Raw genomic sequence first — 10,062 nt, 5'->3', positions numbered from 1 at the left:
TTTTGGTGCGCGATTTTCAGTGCTGAATTATGTGAATTAAAAGTACCGTGCATAGACCAAAAGTTTGCCAGTAAAAGGATAGATAATGCAAAGAAAAAGCGAATGATAACAATTGATATTAAACGGAAAATTATTGAAAAATATGCAAAATATGTATGTGTGATTGAGCTAGCTCAGCAATATGACAGAAATACATCCACAATTATCAAACACAAGGATTATATTCAAGGCATTTAGTTTGCAAAAGGACTAACCATAGTTTCTAAACGACGCAGCGATCTTCATGACCACTGATGGAGAGACTACTCAGGCTTTAGATAAAAGACAAACAATTGGCCGGTGACTGCATAACTGAAACGATGCTACCTAAAAAGGCCAGTGCTATCTATCAAGACTATAAAAAATAGACATTTGGACAAGTTGGCTAGTGGTCGTGCATTAACCCTTGGTGACGACACCTGCGTTCGTCCTGATCGCAACATGTTGAAAGGGCGACAAACGCAAACGTCCTTAGATAGGTTTCTCTTAAAACGGCCGGCTGGTCGTGAGAGCGAAACAAAAGAAAAATTACCTAACCAGCGAGCAACTTAAAACTATGAACGCCGAAATTTTTTTAATTAAGTTAAGTTAAAGATTAAAGTTTGCTTTTAGGTTTGCTTTTAAGTTTGTCTTGTAAGACTTGGATAAAATCCAAATTTATCAGTCAACTGTTGTAATGAAGGATAACTTATCTCTCCCTCTCTGGCAAATGCTAGCGTTAGCTGCTATTGTATGTATTTAATTTTACATTTTAATTAATCACATTTCCTTGCATTGTTTTTTATTTGTTGCTTTTTGAAAGCATGTGGTAAGTTAGGACAATAACCAACATGTTCTTTCTGTTACAATGTATTGTTTTGAGTGTTTTATTTGCATTTTAGAGTATGGAAACAATCAATATATATTTAATTGTTCTATATATAAATAAATTTCACCAACATGCGAGTAAATTGACATACGAGCTCAGTCTCTGAATGCATTAAGCTCATAAGTCGAAGTATGACTGTAATGACATTGGATGAGAAAGGCAAGAATCTTACACACATGGTAATGAATAATACTAATGATTTAGAAGCTTCTATATCATTGATAATACAAAGAGTGACCAAATAGAAATTAAACTAATAACAAACTAATGAATCAAATGAGATTTAAAAGCAGTTACGCTGGACCACTGTATTAAACACCCATTAGACATGACTGAAAATAATTAGACGAGATAGTTTTTGTCTAAGGTTGGTTGAACTAGATTCCTGCTTTGAAGCGGCATAGTGTATTCTGATTTTAGTATAGCGATTTACTATAGTTTTGAGTAGACTGTTGGCATGCACTGTACATGTAAAACCTTGATTGAGGTTATGTAATAAGACATATATATTATTGTCTGTGATGTTACTTGTTTAAAAGCTCTCTGTGTTATACCATAGCTCTCCATGTGTGAACGTAAGCACTTTTCTGCAGCAATACATATTCGGCCTATCAATCTGGTCACCAATCCTCTTCTGTTTTTAACTGAGATTTGGGTTATGTCATCACTATTTCCACTTCCCACTACTTCTACATCCGTCAAGAACTTGATACACTCATTACATTTGAGTTAGAAAACAATCCTCATCACCGAACTCCTCATCTTCACCTTCCTCAGCTTTTGTCTCGTCTTTCTTTTTCTTTCTAGCCAGAGAATGTAGCAGGAGTTGGCCAGTTTTTTCAGCCCTGCTCAAATCCAGATCAATATAGTTAACATTGAGACTTGGTGTGATATCTGTTTTTTATGAACAGTGCTCGAAGTGCAGATCTAAAGCACTGCACATCCGGCTTATTGTTATAGCCACCGTTAGATCGTATTGTGGAAAACAGAATCTCAATGTGATCCTGGTTGATCTTAAAGGTTAGGAAGTAGTTGATGTAAGGGTAGTTGCTGAAAAGATATTGAGCAATGCCATGTACAGATTTGGCTGCTGACTCAAAACCAATGATGAAATGATGATGATTTTCCTATTATTTTCCACTAGCAGCTTTCAGCTTGGTGTCTTTAATCGGCATAGATAGCTTATGATATTGTAGAGAACTTCTTGTTTTGAGTTGAAGTTCTGTCTTGTTATGGGCAATTCAGGATATACCTGGGGTGTTGTGGTCTCTTCTGATGACATTTCACTAAGAATTTGGTTTTATTGTTACGTTTATGACTTAAAAACTAGCATGCCAAGCGTGCTTCTACTACTAAACTTATTGCTCAATTGAAGGCTTTGATGCTGTGATGCACATCACTACGATGTAACGTCCTGAAAACAACAGCCAATTATAGGCCTCACTTTTGCTCCATTGTAATGATAGCTATTCACCAATCTAGGGTTTACTATATCTATGATTGTACCTCATGCTTGACTGCACTCTTGTTAACAATGGAGCTAATGGGGAGAAGGTGACAAAATCACATTTATTTTCACATAAAAACCTTCTTGTACACATAATCCAGTAAACTAAAGCAATTCTGTGATAATATCTGATAACCACCATAGATTAAAAGTATAAAAGCTATGAAATGTTGCACACAAATCATGAGCCATCAGGGCTTTATTTGCCACCCTCTCCTATCCCCATTCTCTCTTTTCCCCTAGTCCAAAGAAGAAGTGAGAAGGGGGAAAGGAGAGGGGGGCAAATAGCCCACCCACCTGAAGAGCCAGACCCTGGCTATGTAAAAGACTAATATCATGTTGAACTAAATATGACGAGCCTGTGAAGTTTTGATCTGATCAGGGAAATGGAATCAATGGCTTTCTTAGCTAGAGCTAGAACGAGACCAAGGAATGCAGGGTCGGACCAGACTCAGGGTCACCAATGAGCGCCAAGATTGGGTCGGACCGGGTCAGCACACACAATTTTTTATTCATCTAAGGTTAACAGATAGTTCTATTACAGCCTAATGTTTTGACATCAATAAACTAAGATACAAAAAACCATTATCACACCAATCAGTATATTTTGTGGCTTGGTTCATCGATGCAATCTACAATTTATGGCTAGACATTGGTGGATCAATGCTATTCAATGGGTGATAGATTAATGGCATGATTTGGCTAGCGTTTTTATTACAGATTTTATTTTCAACTGCTATTATAATCAACAAGAGATTAGTTAAAAAATACTTTACAAATATAGAAATAGATAACCCAGCATAGTAGAAAGCAAAAATCCATCACTTCCCTAAAATTTCTGGTAGTGAAAGAAACTAAAAATAAAATAAATTTGCTGAATTGAAGGTTCTTAGACGTGCTTTTAATTTCCTCAGGATGCCTTCATTGTAAATGCCTCAATAGTATTGAGGTGGACCCTTTTTTGTAGCTTAAAGGTTGACTTGCAACAAAATTCACATTACAGTTATTTGGTATCAAAAGATTCACCATGTCTTACTCTGTTGTTTTGTAGGTGCCAAATACGTGGAAATGTGATTACAAGCTCTTAAAAGCTCAAAAACGAAAAGCCGCCGTAGATTGGAATCTGTTTATTTCTCTGACGTAGTCATTACAGTTTGGTTATCGTCTTGTCACGTGATGTTCTCACGTGAATTGAAAAGCGAATAAAAAGCTCAATATAAAACTTATCGTAGCACTAGTTTATGACAAACATTTCGGGGTTTACCGAATACCCCGTATCAAATATAGATGCTCGCTACTTTACAGTTTTGTTTCGGCATTATTCAATCGTCAAGTCGTAATCTGATCACGTGACCCAATACTTCGAAAATAATTTTTGCAGCACTTTTCGATTATCACAGGTGACCAACAGGCTCGTCATGATTATCAGACAATGATATGTACACCTTCAAGCTAAGGCTAAAAAATTTAACGATTTTCACGGTAAGTTATAACATATCAGTGCTAAAAGTGACAGCATTACAATGACGATAAAACAGACGCGTAAGAACAATAGACATGGTTTTATTGTATGCGCGAAGTTTGTTTGTGAAAATATAGCTTTTATAGTTTTAATCTATGGTGGTTATCAGATATTATCACATAATTGCTTTAGTTTACTGGATTATGTATCCAAGAAGGTTTTTATGTGAAAATAAATGTGATTTTGACCTTCTCCCCATTAGCTCCATTGTTAACAAGAGTGCAGTCAAGCATGAGGTACAATACAATGACGTTACGTCATGCTATTTTAGTCTGACAAGGTAACCGATGGGAATAGCTATTATTGGCCAATCTAGGTTTATATATTTATGGAGGAAGACATCGACTGGTTTTGGAAGTGAAGAAGAGGATTTCAGGTCAGAAAAAAGTGGGAAAAACGATTCAAGTGAAAAAAACACCAACAAAGTGAATCAGGTTGTGAGAACGAAACAGCCGGTGTTGAAACAGGGGATACTGGCAGTTGATTTTGAATGAAGTTATTCGCTCTCGTGATGATGTCTCTGGCTATGTCCACAATTTGACTGTATTCATTGGTTATGAGCAAGATCAAGCTCGAAGCACTGGCCGAGGAGCCACCCACAACATTTGCAAATTTGTATTTTAGTTTCTTCAAATGCTTATCATTTTGTATTGCTAGCTTTTGTACATCTGCCAGTCGAAATGTTATTATCTAATATTTCTTACATGTTTGTATTGCCAATACTCATTACAGGGCATCCATCTAACCGAACATAAAGAGTTCATTTGTCATATTTTTCTGCAATCTAACAGTCCATGAATTTCTTTCTGCTCGTAATAAATGTTGCGTCTTGTTTTGTTGCTTCACCAAATGTGAATGCAGGCTCATGTGTCGGTTCTTGTTGTACACAGCCAGTCAATTTTGGCTGTAAACTGCAGCAAACTTGAGACAGTACGATTACAAGGGCAACCATACCAAAGGGTGCCAAAATAAGCATACTATAGGGCTAGCTGACATTAAGTTTACAAATGCGGTATCTTACAGCCAGTTGCAATAAAGTATCATTCTAATCCCAGTTTTCCAAATTCAATCTCTTTCAACTTGATAAAACAACTTTTTTTTTGTACTATATCGCCCCGTCATCGACTGTTCGCGGTTTTATCCATTGACGATCGACTACGAATTTAGCGTTGGCGATTGAGAGCGCTAATTCTCCGTTGACGATTGACAGCGCTATTTCTCCGTTGACGATTGACTGCGATTAAAAGCGCTATTTCTTCGTTGACGATTTTACTGTTAGCGATTGAAAGGGCTATTTCTCCACTGACGATTTGCAGCGCTATTTCTCCGTTGACGATTGACAGCGATATTTCTTAGTCGACGATTGTACCGTTAGCGATTGAAAGCGCTATTTCTCCGTTGACGATTGACTGCGATTTTCTTTGTTGACGATTGGCAGCGCTATTTCTCCGTTGATGATTGGCCGCGATATTTCTCCGTTGACGATTGACAGCGATATTCTCCGTTGACGATTGACAGCGATATTCTCCGTTGACGATTGACAGTGATATTCTCCGTTGACGATTGACAGCGATATTCTCCGTTGACGATTGACAGCGATATTCTCCGTTGACGATTGACTGCAATTTTCTTTGTCATGGCTGGTTAACAAAAGAAGAATAAAAAACTAAAAAAGTTGGAGGATGAAAGAGATAGGAATTGGATGATGGACACCGAAATGATGGACACAAAATTGGAGACTGGAATGACTAGGATAAAAAAGATGGATATCGAAACGCCGGTGAACGAAGCGGTGGATATCGAAACGCCGGTGAACGAACCGATGGGTATAGAGTCGGTGGATGAAGTGATGGGTATAGCAACGACGGAGAAAGCAATGGCAATGGAGCGCGAAATAAATGTTGTGTTCAATTCATATTATATTTCCCTGTTTGTAACTACTGTACATGTATAATGTAACTTCCTGTGCACACGTGCGCGATACGAATGCGTAGTGAATTCTTGCTATAAAATGATGTCAATTGTTATATTGACTGCTTCTTAATTGATCTATAGCATCTAGCAAAATAATGGCTTAGAGGCTACAATTCTGCCAGTATACGGTAATTAAGTCGTATAGTTAAAATCGTAAGTGATAAGCATACCTGCCAACTCTCACGCATTGGTCGTGAGACTCGCGCAATCACCCCAAAGAAAAAATGAAAATGCGTTAGATTTTTGCCCCAAATTCCACAATTTTATATATACTATCATTGACACATCAATTGCCCCAAAACCAAATCTCACGCATTGCCCCACTCTTAATTGGGTTGGCAGGCCTGGTGATAAGGTAAGTAGATCTTGGCCTGAAGCTTTCAACACTTTTTACTTCTACTGCGTTAGACATCAGTTAGAATACCAAAGCACTCAAATGTGTCTGAAATGTCAGTTAATTTGAAATCGGCAAAAATGAAACGATTTCAGTACTCCTTACGTTAATTACCAAAACCTTTGGCAATTCGACAATGCTATAGACTGGTGAAAAGTGCACGTTTTATTTTCATGAAATGCGCACGACTTGATCGTTCTATTCTTTGTCGCTCGGCGTTTCAATTTCCGGTCTTCACTTTTATAAAAGTGAGGCTTAGCAAGTTTTAATAACGATTTTTGCCCAAATAAATCTGTCTATTTGTGTATAATCTGATCAGATGGGTAAGTTTTAAGATAATAACGACGGTTTACAAAGACTTGGTAACATATTTAAATAGGTTTGTATGTGTTTTGTATCGTTATTATACTTTAATGACTCTACAAAACGATGGTTAAATTTGCTGATGAAATTTTGATACAAGGGTTCGTATCATTGTTGATGAATAATTTTCGGGAGTTGTGTGCACATGTGCATTTATCATAAATCTCCCAACCAATCGCTTCGCTCTGTTTGGTCGTGGGAAAATATGCATTAAAATTTAAAACAAACTCAAAAGATAATAAAATGTATGCAATAGATAGTAGATACTAACTTACAATTCCTGGTCTCTTCCAGTTTCAGTTGTCCAGAAATATAAGATAAAAGAAATAAAAGGTAATATTTGTTTGCTAAATAACAGTTTTTCTAGCTTGAAGTTTATACCAACTTCTTTGCCCTAGAGGCAGCAGCTAAGTGACCTGCAGAGTGACCTGATTTTCTTGGTCACAGGATAAGTTTTTGGTTATGTTACCATACATGGACAACAAAATTGTTGTTTGCCTGGTGAGGGCAGTTGAAGACAAGAATGCAACAACTATTAAAGTCTGTTGAAGCTATAACATCAATTGGCCTGATTCATCTCAATACAATCTTAACAACAAATGACCCTGATCTCATGGGCTGTAAAGCCAAAAGTCTGACATCCCTGTTACAACTGATAATCAATAATATGATAGCATGATATATAATAATATTATGTGGATTAATCAGTAAACATGATCAAACATTTAATTTATGATATTGCATTTTAGTATTACTTGATACAAGAATCAAAACCACTTTTCATTATTTCAATTGTATTATCCTTTCTGTCACTTTTTTATTTCACAACACCAAAGGAATAAAAAGTAATTAAATCAGAAAATCATATTGGGACTCTTACTACCAGTAACAAGCTCAAAACATGACTGTTTCCGGTTTAATAATAGGCGGTCCCAGTGTCATTTATGCCGAAATGGATTGTTTATAAATTCCACCTAGACGGATAGGTACTAGTACCGTAACACAGTGCCAGCAAGGCAAAATAATCCGGCGACTGCCCATTGCTCTATGAGCTATCCAAAGCAAGATGACAACTCCATGTTTCAAGTGATAATTGAAAACTACTGAAATTGGATATAACAACAGTCTATAGGTAGATTTTTGGCAGTTGAAATAGTGGTGTAGAAGAGGCTCAGCTGTTGAAGGAGAATGAGGCTCCATAGGGAGGGAGAGTTAGAGAGGGAGGTAAGGGAGGAAGAGAAAGAGAGACTCTTAAGCAGGCAGAGGGAGAGCATCCAAGGAGGCCCTTGGGAAAAGAGAGCGATGCCGAGTCATTGGAACAGTTCTCTTTTATAGATGTCCGGCATGTGGGACGGTTAACCTGTGGGAGTAGGTTGAGTGTTAATGCTCAATGCTTCATATCAGGTGTGTGAAGGTGTCTTGTTTGCTAAGTTTTCAGCTGGTGCATGTGATGTTGACACATAGAGTGGAGCTCGTGACTTACTCTTGATATTTAGGTCATGTTTGACACGAGTGGCTTATCTATCTGTATGTGACTCATTTGACTGGTCTCTGTTTCTCTGGTGGTTTTCTGGTGACAGTGGTTGGTCGGTTTAATTGCTTCGACTTCCCTTTGGCATGTTCTCTGTCTGGTGCTGACGCAATTTCTATGACGGGTTTCTCCAATTTTGAAGTTTCTACTTCGCTGTTGATTTTTTCTAATTATTGGATCTTTTGAGGTCTTTGGGCGTCTTGCTGCTTGTGAGTATTATATGCTTATCTTGTGGTCTGGCTGCATTCTCTATTGGTATATTGTTTTCACAGTATTTCCATACAACCTTAGAGACGCGTGAATATAAGTATAGACCCGGCAGTGCATAACTTATGCTAGCTTACACTAGATGGGCACTACATATAGGTTAAATTGTCATAATTCAAGTATTTTCTGTTTTTTGATTTATTTTTGTCAGCAATTTTATTTTTACGTATGAAATTGAAAATTACATATGAAATTACATTTCTGAAGCTTTTAGATATTGTATTTTAAAAATAACATATGCCGGGACAGATATTTACACAAACTTTGCATTCGATATCATCTATCCTATTGACAGGATAGTTTCCCACTGCGCTAGACGCCCCATACTTCATACTTGACGGAAATTCTCAACAAACAATTTTCTTTTAATGATTTAAATATTGAGGAGCAGCTGAAGATGAAATTAAAATTAACCTCATATGCCAGAACATTTTCAGCTGCTCTTTACTGGAATAAAGTTCTTATGAAGGCTATAATCATTGACATTGTCAGGGTTATACCTTATCTCTCAGTTCAAATACTTTTGATTTTTAACATTTAATTGGAATGTTCCAAACAAGGCTGATTCAGTCATAAGGTATGGTATTAGAGTTCATTAAGTCATGACAGGAACTCCTGTAACTTTTCGACATCACTATTCCATATTCAGCAAATTGCAAGTACGCTGAAACCTGTAATTGCATTTGTTACATTTCATTCAGTTTAACCTATTTCCAGCCTCAGCTTTTACAATACTAAGTATTTTTGCATCTGCGGATAAAAATTGACTCCACTTACGATAGCTATGTGACCTTGTGTTGTCAAGCAAATCAGAAGTCGCAATACTTGGCAAGAATTGATGACACTGCTGGATAGTCGTGTGAAGCTAATTTGAAAACTTACCAATTGTAAACATACCACTTGTATTAATGCGTTGGTAGGCAATAGACTGAACTGAGGTGTGTTCATATGAGCAGGTGTTGCAGGTTATTCAATGTCTAACACAGACGTTAAACGAAAATGCAAGAACTACATGATATGTATGTTGTGAGATATACTTCACGCAATCCATGCACTTCTCCTGTACGTAGATTATGTTAGTGTTTTCACAATCAATATATGTAAGGGAGAAATATAATATATGGGCATAGAGTATACGTAAGCTACCACCATTATTAGGAATTGTGTATTTTTAGTTTTCTATTGCTTGAATAATATTGTCCAATCAAGAAATAGGTCACTGCTGCTATCTTAGTTCTTGTCAAAGTGAAACTGTCAAGTGTGGAGGTAAGTTGGCTTCTATTAATACTGTTTTGTAAATTTACTTAATACTCTAGCAGATTTAACATGCAGTAAATGAATGTTTACTAAAAGTTTATCATTTTACTATAAATAAACATTTTTTAGCTGATTTAAGACCGATTTTAAAACAAAACTGTAAATAACTCGAGAGTTATGGCACTTTACAAAACTTATATGCTGGGGATACATGGACCATCAAGGATGAAGATAGTTGGGCCAGTGGGCCAAACTATCCTACTGCAATGCAAGCGCATAAAAGGATAGATGGGTCGAGCGGCCGAAGTATCCATTTATCATAACACATTCAATTTACGCT

This window comes from Watersipora subatra, chromosome 4 (genome assembly GCF_963576615.1).
Source record: "Watersipora subatra chromosome 4, tzWatSuba1.1, whole genome shotgun sequence".
Classification (NCBI taxonomy): Eukaryota; Metazoa; Bryozoa; class Gymnolaemata; order Cheilostomatida; family Watersiporidae; genus Watersipora; species Watersipora subatra.
This window is presented reverse-complemented; position numbering follows the sequence as displayed.